General features: G+C 52.6%; 1 pseudogene; it reads right to left on the reverse strand.

Annotated features, from left to right (window-relative positions):
* Positions 1 to 2,044: 2,044 nt before the first annotated feature.
* Positions 2,045 to 8,207, reverse strand: LOC115202563 (vegetative cell wall protein gp1-like; annotated as a pseudogene).
* Between the last annotated feature and the right edge of the window lie 677 nt (positions 8,208 to 8,884).

The following is an 8,884-nucleotide window of genomic DNA, read 5'->3' on the forward strand; positions in this document are numbered from 1 at the left end:
GACTGACCCTAGCCCCCCGACACATAAACTACTGCAGCATAAATACTGGAGGCTGAGACAGGAGGGATCAGAAGACACTGTGGCCCCATCCGATGATACCCACGGACAGGGCCAAACAGGCAGGATATAACCCCACCCACTTTGCCAAAGCACAGCCCCCACACCACTAGAGGGATGTCTACAACCACCAACTTACCGTCCGAAGACAAGGCCGAGTATAGCCCACAAAAATCTCCGCCATGGCACAACCCAAGGGGGGGCGCCAACCCAGACAGGAAGACCACGTCAGTGACTCAACCCACTCATGTGACGCACCCCTCCCATGGACGGTATGGAAGAACACCAGTAAGTCAGTGACTCAGCCCCTGTAATAGGGTTAGAGGCAGAGAATCCCAGTGGAAAGAGGGGAACCGGCAAGGCAGAGACAGCAAGGGCGGTTCGTTGCTCCAGCCTTTCCGTTCACCTTCACACTCCTGGGCCAGACAATACTTAATCATAGGACCTACTGAAGAGATAAGTCTTCAGTAAAGACTTAAAGGTTGAGACTGAGTCTGCGTCTCTCACATGGGTAGGCAGACCATTACATAAAAATGGAGCTCTATAGGAGAAAGCCCTACCTCCAGCCGTTTGCTTAGAAATTCTAGGGACAATTAGGAGGCCTGCGTCTTATGACCGTAGCGTACGTGTAGGTATGTACGGCAGGACCAAATCGGAAAGATAGGTAGGAGCAAGCCCATGTAATGCTTTGTAGGTTAGCAGTAAAACCTTGAAATCAGCCCTTGCCTTAACAGGAAGCCAGTGTAGGGAGGCTAGCACTGGAGTATTATGATAAAATTTTTTGGTTCTAGTCAGGATTCTAGCAGCCGTATTTAGCACTAACTGAAGTTTGTTTAGTGCTTTATCCGGGTAACCGGAAAGTAGAGCATTGCAGTAGTCCAGCCTAGAAGTAACAAAAGCATGGATTAATTTTCCTGCGTCATTTTTGGACAGAAAGTTTCCGATTTTTGCAATGTTACGTAGATGGAAAAAAGCTGTCCTTAAACAGTCTTGATATGTTCTTCAAAAGAGAGATCAGGGTCCAGAGTAACGCCGAGGTCCTTCACAGTTTTATTTGAAACGACTGTACAACCATCCAGATTAATTGTCAGATTGAACAGAAGATCTCTTTGTTTCTTGGGACCTAGAACAACCATCTCTGTTTTGTCCGAGTTTAAAAGTAGAAAGTTTGCAGCCATCCACTTCCTTATGTCTGAAACACAGGCTTCTAGCGAGGGCAGTCTAGGTCTTTAAACCAGCCAGGCTAGCCAGCTGCTGCTCTACTATAGTACCAGCCTGCAGTACCAGTCACGGTCTTTAAACCAGCCAGGCTAGCCAGCTGCTGCTCTACTATAGTACCAGCCTGCAGTACCAGTCACAGTCTTTAAACCAACCAGGCTAGCCAGCTGCTGCTCTACTATAGTACCAGCCTGCAGTACCAGTCACGGCCTTTAAACCAGCCAGGCTAGCCAGCTGCTGCTCTACTATTGTACCAGCCTGCAGTACCAGTCACGGTCTTTAAACCAGCCAGGCTAGCCAGCTGCTGCTCTACTATAGTACCAGCCTGCAGTACCAGTCACGGCCTTTAAACCAGCCAGGCTAGCCAGCTGCTGCTCTACTATAGTACCAGCCTGCAGTACCAGTCTAGGTCTTTAAACCAGCCAGGCTAGCCAGCTGCTGCTCTACTATAGTACCAGCCTGCAGTACCAGTCACGGTCTTTAAACCAGACAGGCTAGCCAGCTGCTGCTCTACTATAGTACCAGCCTGCAGTACCAGTCTAGGCCTTTAAACTAGCCAGGATAGCCAGCTGCTGCTCTACTATAGTACCAGCCTGCAGTACCAGTCTAGGTCTTTAAACCAGCCAGGCTAGCCAGCTGCCGCTCTACTATAGTACCAGCCTGCAGTACCAGTCACGGCCTTTAAACTAGCCAGGCTAGCCAGCTGGTAGAGCTGCTGCTGGAGATGAGGCTGGGGCTGGGGCTGAGGCTGAGGCTGAGCCTGAGGCTGAGGCTGAGGCTGGGGCTGAGGCTGGGGCTGAGTCTGGGGTTGAGGCTGGGGCTGGGGCTGTGGCTAAGACTGGGGCTGGGGCTGGGGTTCAGGCTGGGGCTGAGGCCGGCGTTCAGGCTGGGGTTGAGGCTGGGGCTGAGGCTGGGGTTCAGGCTGGGGCTGAGGCCGGTGTTCAGGCTGGGGTTGAGGCTGGGGCTGAGGCTGGGGTTCAGGCTGGGGCTGAGGCTGGGGCTGGGGCTGAAGCTGAGGCTGAGGCTGGGGCTGAGGCTGGGGCTGAGGCTGGGGTTGAGGCTGGGGCTGGGGCTGTGGCTAAGACTGGGGCTGGGGCTGGGGTTCAGGCTGGGGCTGAGGCCGGTGTTCAGGCTGGGGTTGAGGCTGGGGCTGAGGCTGGGGTTCAGGCTGGGGCTGAGGCTGGGGCTGGGGCTGAAGCTGAGGCTGAGGCTGGGGCTGAGGCTGGGGCTGAGGCTGGGGTTGAGGCTGGGGCTGGGGCTGTGGCTAAGACTGGGGCTGGGGCTGGGGTTCAGGCTGGGGCTGAGGCCGGTGTTCAGGCTGGGGTTGAGGCTGGGGCTGAGGCTGGGGTTCAGGCTGGGGCTGAGGCTGGGGCTGGGGCTGAGTCTGAGTCTGATGCTGAGGCTGGGGTTGAGTCTGGGGCTGGGGTTGAGGCTGGGGCTGAGGCTGGGGCTGGGGTTGAGCCTGGGGCTCAGGCTGGGGCTGAGGCTGGGGTTGAGACTGGGGCTGAGGCCGGTGTTCAGGCTGGGGTTGAGGCTGGGGCTGAGGCTGGGGTTCAGGCTGGGGCTGAGGCTGGGGCTGGGGCTGAAGCTGAGGCTGAGGCTGATGCTGAGCCTGGGGTTGAGGCTGGGGCTGGGGTTGTCGCTGGAGCTGAGGCTGGGGCTGGGGTTGAGGCTGGGGCTCAGGCTAGGGCTGAGGCTGGGGTTGAGGCTGGGGCTGAGGCTGAGGCTGGGGTTGAGTCTGGGGCTGAGGCTGAGGCTGGGGTGAGGCTGGTGCTGAGGCTGGTGCTGAGGCTGGTGCTGAGGCTAGGGATGAGGCTGGGGTTGAGAATGGGGTTGAGGCTGGGTTTGAGCCTGGGGTTGAGGCTGGGGCTGGGTTTGAGAATTTGGCTGAGACTGGGGCTGAGGCTGGGGCTGAGGTTGAGATTGGGGTTGAGGCTGGGTTTGAGCCTGGGGCTGAGGCTGGGGCTGGGGCTGAGGCTGAGGCTGATGCTGAGTCTGGGGTTGAAGCTGGGGCTGAGGCTGAGCCTGGTGCTGAGGCTGGTGCTGAGGCTGGTGCTGAGGCTGGGGATGAGGCTGGGGTTGAGGCTGGGGTTGAGGCTGGGGTTGAGGCTGGGGTTGAGGCTGGGGCTGGGTTTGAGGCTGGGGCTGAGGCTGGGGCTGAGGCTAGGGTTGAGGCTGGGGTTGAGGCTGGGGTTGAGCCTGGGGTTGAGGCTGAGGCTGGGGTTGAGTTTGGGGTTGAGGCTGGGTCTGAGAATGGGGCTGGGACTGGGGTTCAGGCTGGGGCTGAGGCTGGGGTTCAGGCTGGGGTTGAGGCTGGGGCTGAGGCTGGGGTTCAGGCTGGGGCTGAGGCTGGGGTTGAGACTGGGGTTGAGGCTGGGGTTGAGCCTGGGATTGAGGCTGGGGTTGAGGCTGGGGTTGAGGCTGGGGCTGAGGCTGGGGTTGAGACGGGCTGGGGTTGAGGTTGGGGATGAGTCTGGGGTTGAGATTGGGGTTGAGGCTGGGGTTCAGGCTGGGTCTGAGGCTGGGGTTGAGGTTGGGGTTGAGACTGGGGTTGAGAATGGGGTTGAGGCTGGGTTCAGGCTGGGTCTGGGAAATGGAGCACAGAAAACAGAGCTACGAAGGAATGACTTGCAGGCATATGGTCCCTGAGACGATGCAGACCTCCAGACCAACTAAAGACCAGCCGGCCAGTCGACCAGCCAGCCGGATACTCAATCAGTCAGTTAATCAGTCAGTCAGTTAATCAGTCAGTCAGTCAGTCAGTCAGTCAGTCAGTCAGAAGACCTGTTATCCTGGCAGCCTGTTCTGTGTTCCGGCCTACGTCCCAAATGGTACCCTATTCCCTTTAAAGTGCACTATGTTTTACCAGAGCCCTAAGAGGCTTTTTTTTTTCCCAGACTGGTTTTGCTTTGTCCAGTTCTGCTTTGTCCACTTTTGTTTAAATGGACACTTCTGGATTTTTGGCAGCGAGGCACTTTATCTACTTCCTCAGAGTCAGATTTACTTGTGGATACCCTTTTTGATGTCTCCGTGTCCAGTACAAAGGAAGTTAGAGGTAATTTTGCCAGTCAACGCTAACTAGCATTAGCGTAATGACTGGAAGTCCATGGGTATCTACTAGCATGCTAGATAAAGGGCCTCTTGGCCAAAATCACAAAGCGTTCGTTTAACAGCTGAACCCCGTGCTGCAGCAGTAACATACTGACAGGATGTCTAGTCTCTAACCCCGTGCTGCAGCAGTAACATACTGACAGGATGTCTAGTCTCTAACCCCGTGCTGCAGCAGTAACATACTGACAGGATGTCTAGTCTCTAACCCCGTGCTGCAGCAGTAAGATACTGACAGGATGTCTGGTCTCTAACCCGGTGCTGCAGTAGTAACATACTGACAGGATGTCTAGTCTCTAACCCCGTGCTGCAGCAGTAACATACTGACAGGATGTCTAGTCTCTAACCCCGTGCTGCAGCAGTAACATACTGACAGGATGTCTAGTCTCTAACCCCGTGCTGCAGCAGTAACATACTGACAGGATGTCTAGTCTCTAACCCCGTGCTGCAGCAGTAACATACTGACAGGATGTCTGGTCTCTAACCCCGTGCTTCAGCAGTAACATACTGACAGGATGTCTAGTCTCTAACCCCGTGCTGCAGCAGTAACATACTGACAGGATGTCTGGTCTCTAACCCGGTGCTGCAGCAGTAACATACTGACAGGATGTCTAGTCTCTAACCCCGTGCTGCAGCAGTAACATACTGACAGGATGTCTAGTCTCTAACCCCGTGCTGCAGCAGTAACATACTGACAGGATGTCAAGTCTCTAACCCCGTGCTGCAGCAGTAACATACTGACAGGATGTCTAGTCTCTAACCCCGTGCTGCAGCAGTAACATACTGACAGGATGTCTAGTCTCTAACCCCGTGCTGCAGCAGTAACATACTGACAGGATGTCTAGTCTCTAACCCCGTGCTGCAGCAGTAACATACTGACAGGATGTCTAGTCTCTAACCCCGTGCTGCAACAGTAACATACTGACAGGATGTCTAGTCTCTATCCCCGTGCTGCAGCAGTAACATACTGACAGGATGTCTAGTCTCTAACCCCGTGCTGCAGCAGTAACATACTGACAGGATGTCTAGTCTCTAACCCCGTGCTGCAGCAGTAACATACTGACAGGATGTCTGGTCTCTAACCCCGTGCTGCAGCAGTAACATACTGACAGGATGTCTAGTCTCTAACCCCGTGCTGCAGCAGTAACATACTGACAGGATGTCAAGTCTCTAACCCCGTGCTGCAGCAGTAACATAATGACAGGATGTCTAGTCTCTAACCCCGTGCTGCAGCAGTAACATACTGACAGGATGTCTAGTCTCTAACCCCGTGCTGCAGCAGTAACATACTGACAGGATGTCTAGTCTCTATCCCCGTGCTGCAGCAGTAACATACTGACAGGATGTCTAGTCTCTAACCCCGTGCTGCAGCAGTAACATACTGACAGGATGTCTAGTCTCTATCCCCGTGCTGCAGCAGTAACATACTGACAGGATGTCTCGTCTGTAACCCCGTGCTGCAGCAGTAACATACTGACAGGATGTCTAGTCTCTAACCACGTGCTGCAGCAGTAACATACTGACAGGATGTCTAGTCTCTAACCACGTGCTGCAGCAGTAACATACTGACAGGATTTCTGGTCTCTAACCCCGTGCTGCAGCAGTAACATACTGACAGGATGTCTGGTCTCTAACCCCGTGCTGCAGCAGTAACATACTGACAGGATGTCTAGTCTCTAACCCCATTGCTGCAGCAGTAACATACTGACAGGGTGTCTAGTCTCTAACCCCGTGCTGCAGCAGTAACATACTGACAGGATGTCTAGTCTCTAACCCCGTGTTGCAGCAGTAACATACTGACAGGATGTCTAGTCTCTAACCCCATGTTGCAGCAGTAACATACTGACAGGATGTCTAGTCTCTAACCCCGTGCTGCAGCAGTAACATACTGACAGGATGTCTAGTCTCTAACCCCGTGCTGCAGCAGTAAGATATTGACAGGATGTCTGGTCTCTAACCCTGTGCTGCAGCAGTAACATACTGACAGGATGTCTGGTCTCTAACCCCGTGCTGCAGCAGTAACATACTGACAGGATGTCTAGTCTCTAACCCCGTGCTGCAGCAGTAAGATACTGACAGGATGTCTGGTCTCTAACCCCGTGCTGCAGTAGTAACATACTGACAGGATGTCTGGTCTCTAACCCCGTGCTGCAGCAGTAACATACTGACAGGATGTCTAGTCTCTAACCCCGTGCTGCAGCAGTAACATACTGACAGGATGTCTAGTCTCTAACCCCGTGCTGCAGCAGTAACATACTGACAGGATGTCTAGTCTCTAACCCCGTGCTGCAGCAGTAACATACTGACAGGATGTCTAGTCTCTAACCCCGTGTTGCAGCAGTAACATACTGACAGGATGTCTGGTCTCTAACCCCGTGCTGCAGCAGTAACATACTGACAGGATGTCTAGTCTCTAACCCCGTGCTGCAGCAGTAACATACTGACAGGATGTCTAGTCTCTAACCCCGTGTTGCAGCAGTAACATACTGACAGGATGTCTAGTCTCTAACCCCATGTTGCAGCAGTAACATACCAACAGGATGTCTTGTCTCTAACCCCGTGTTGCAGCAGTAACATACTGACAGGATGTCTAGTCTCTAACCCCGTGTTGCAGCAGTAACATACTGACAGGATGTCTGGTCTCTAACCCCGTGCTGCAGCAGTAACATACTGGCAGGATGTCTAGTCCCACCTTCGTGCTCTCTACCAATTCATCACAAGACTGCTAGTCTTGTTTGTCCTCTCCTCTGTGTGACGGACACACGAAAGAGGAACTTCCAACCACTTCCCAATAACAAGACCAGAAACATTGTGCTGATTCACAAGGCAGTTCTGTTTCGTCGCTCAAAGTTTTCCATCGAGACATCTTGGCCACAACAATTGCTTGGTTTTTACGTCCCAAAAAAAAAAGCCCGCACTAAAAGCACAAATGCACATACATTATAAATGTTTAACTTTTGAACTTGTCTGACATGTTTTTTCACAATAATCTAGTCTACACAATAGTTTACTGTAAATGGCATTGCGTTTTTTTTGTTACAGTCCAGATAAATGTACATTGGATTGTAGATAAATGTACTTAGTGCACTTTCCATAATTCAAACATTATCTCATCTTTTAGGGGTATTGACACCGGAGCTGAGAAAGTCCTGATAAAACCCACTATAGAAGAGACGTTGTTTACCATAGTGATAAAACAGGGCTATAACTCTTTAGGATGCTGTTCAGTTACGCTGCAGTGACAAGATATAAGAGGAGCAGCAGAGAAATACAGAGGCTTTCCACAACACAGAGAAATACGAGCACTAAGGTCGGCAGTACGTTTCTCTCTCCCCCTCGAGTTGAAACATTAAACACACAGGGTAACACCAGGCAGACAACACCTTTCACCAAGTTGGCAGTTAATATTCCATGTCCTTCCTTCTCCTCCCAAGGCCCAGGCCAGATCCTATCTCCCAGCCCAGGCCAGATCCTATCTCCCAGCCCAGGCCAGATCCTATCGCCCAGCCCAGGCCAGATCCTATCGCCCAGCCCAGGCCAGATCCTATCTCCCAACCCAGGCCAGATCCTATCTCCCAACCCAGGCCAGATCCTATCTCCCAACCCAGGCCAGATCCTATCTCCCAGCCCAGGCAAGATCCTACCTCCCAGCCCAGGCAAGATCCTACCTCCCAGCCCAGGCAAGATCCTATCTCCCAGCCCAGGTTAGATCCTATCTCCCAGCCCAGGCCAGATCCTATCTCCCAGCCCAGGTTAGATCCTATCTCCCAGCCCAGGCCAGATCCTATCTCCCAGCCCAGGACAGACCCTATCTCCCAGCCCATGTTAGATCCTATCTCCTTGCCCAGGCCAGATTCGGCATCTATATGGGCTCTGGTCAAATGTGGACAAGGGGGCCATTTGGGATGCAGCCCATGCCAGGAGGTGAAGGATAATCCTAGATCTCCTGACCGACCGTCCGTCAGGCTGCAGTCCAGGCTGGCAATAAGGAGATTAGGTCCACCGAGGTTACTCTCAGATTGTCACGTTGAGCTGTGTACAGGACATTAGGTCCACCGTGTCACGGCTGTTTAAAGGATCGGACCAAAATGCAGCGTGTTCGTAGTTCCGCATAATTTATTTACCGTGAAACTAAATGCAATACACTAAATACTTGAATACACAAAAACAACAAATCGTGACGCAGAGAGAAAACACACTACTCAAAAATTAATCACCCACAAAAACAGGTGGGACAAACATCAACTTTAAATATGACCTCCAATTAGAGACAATGACAACCGGCTGCCTCTAATTGGATGTCATGCCAAACAAAAACCAACATAGAAATACAAAACTAGAAACTGAACATAGAAATACAAAACATAGACAAACACCCCCTGTCACGCCCTGACCTACTCTACCATAGAAAATAACAACTTACTATGGTCAGGACGTGACAGTACCCCACCCCCAAAGGTGCGGACTTTGACCGCACCTACATAAAACAACAATAACCCCC

The sequence above is a fragment of the Salmo trutta genome, chromosome 12 (assembly GCF_901001165.1).
Source record: "Salmo trutta chromosome 12, fSalTru1.1, whole genome shotgun sequence".
Taxonomy (NCBI): domain Eukaryota; kingdom Metazoa; phylum Chordata; class Actinopteri; order Salmoniformes; family Salmonidae; genus Salmo; species Salmo trutta.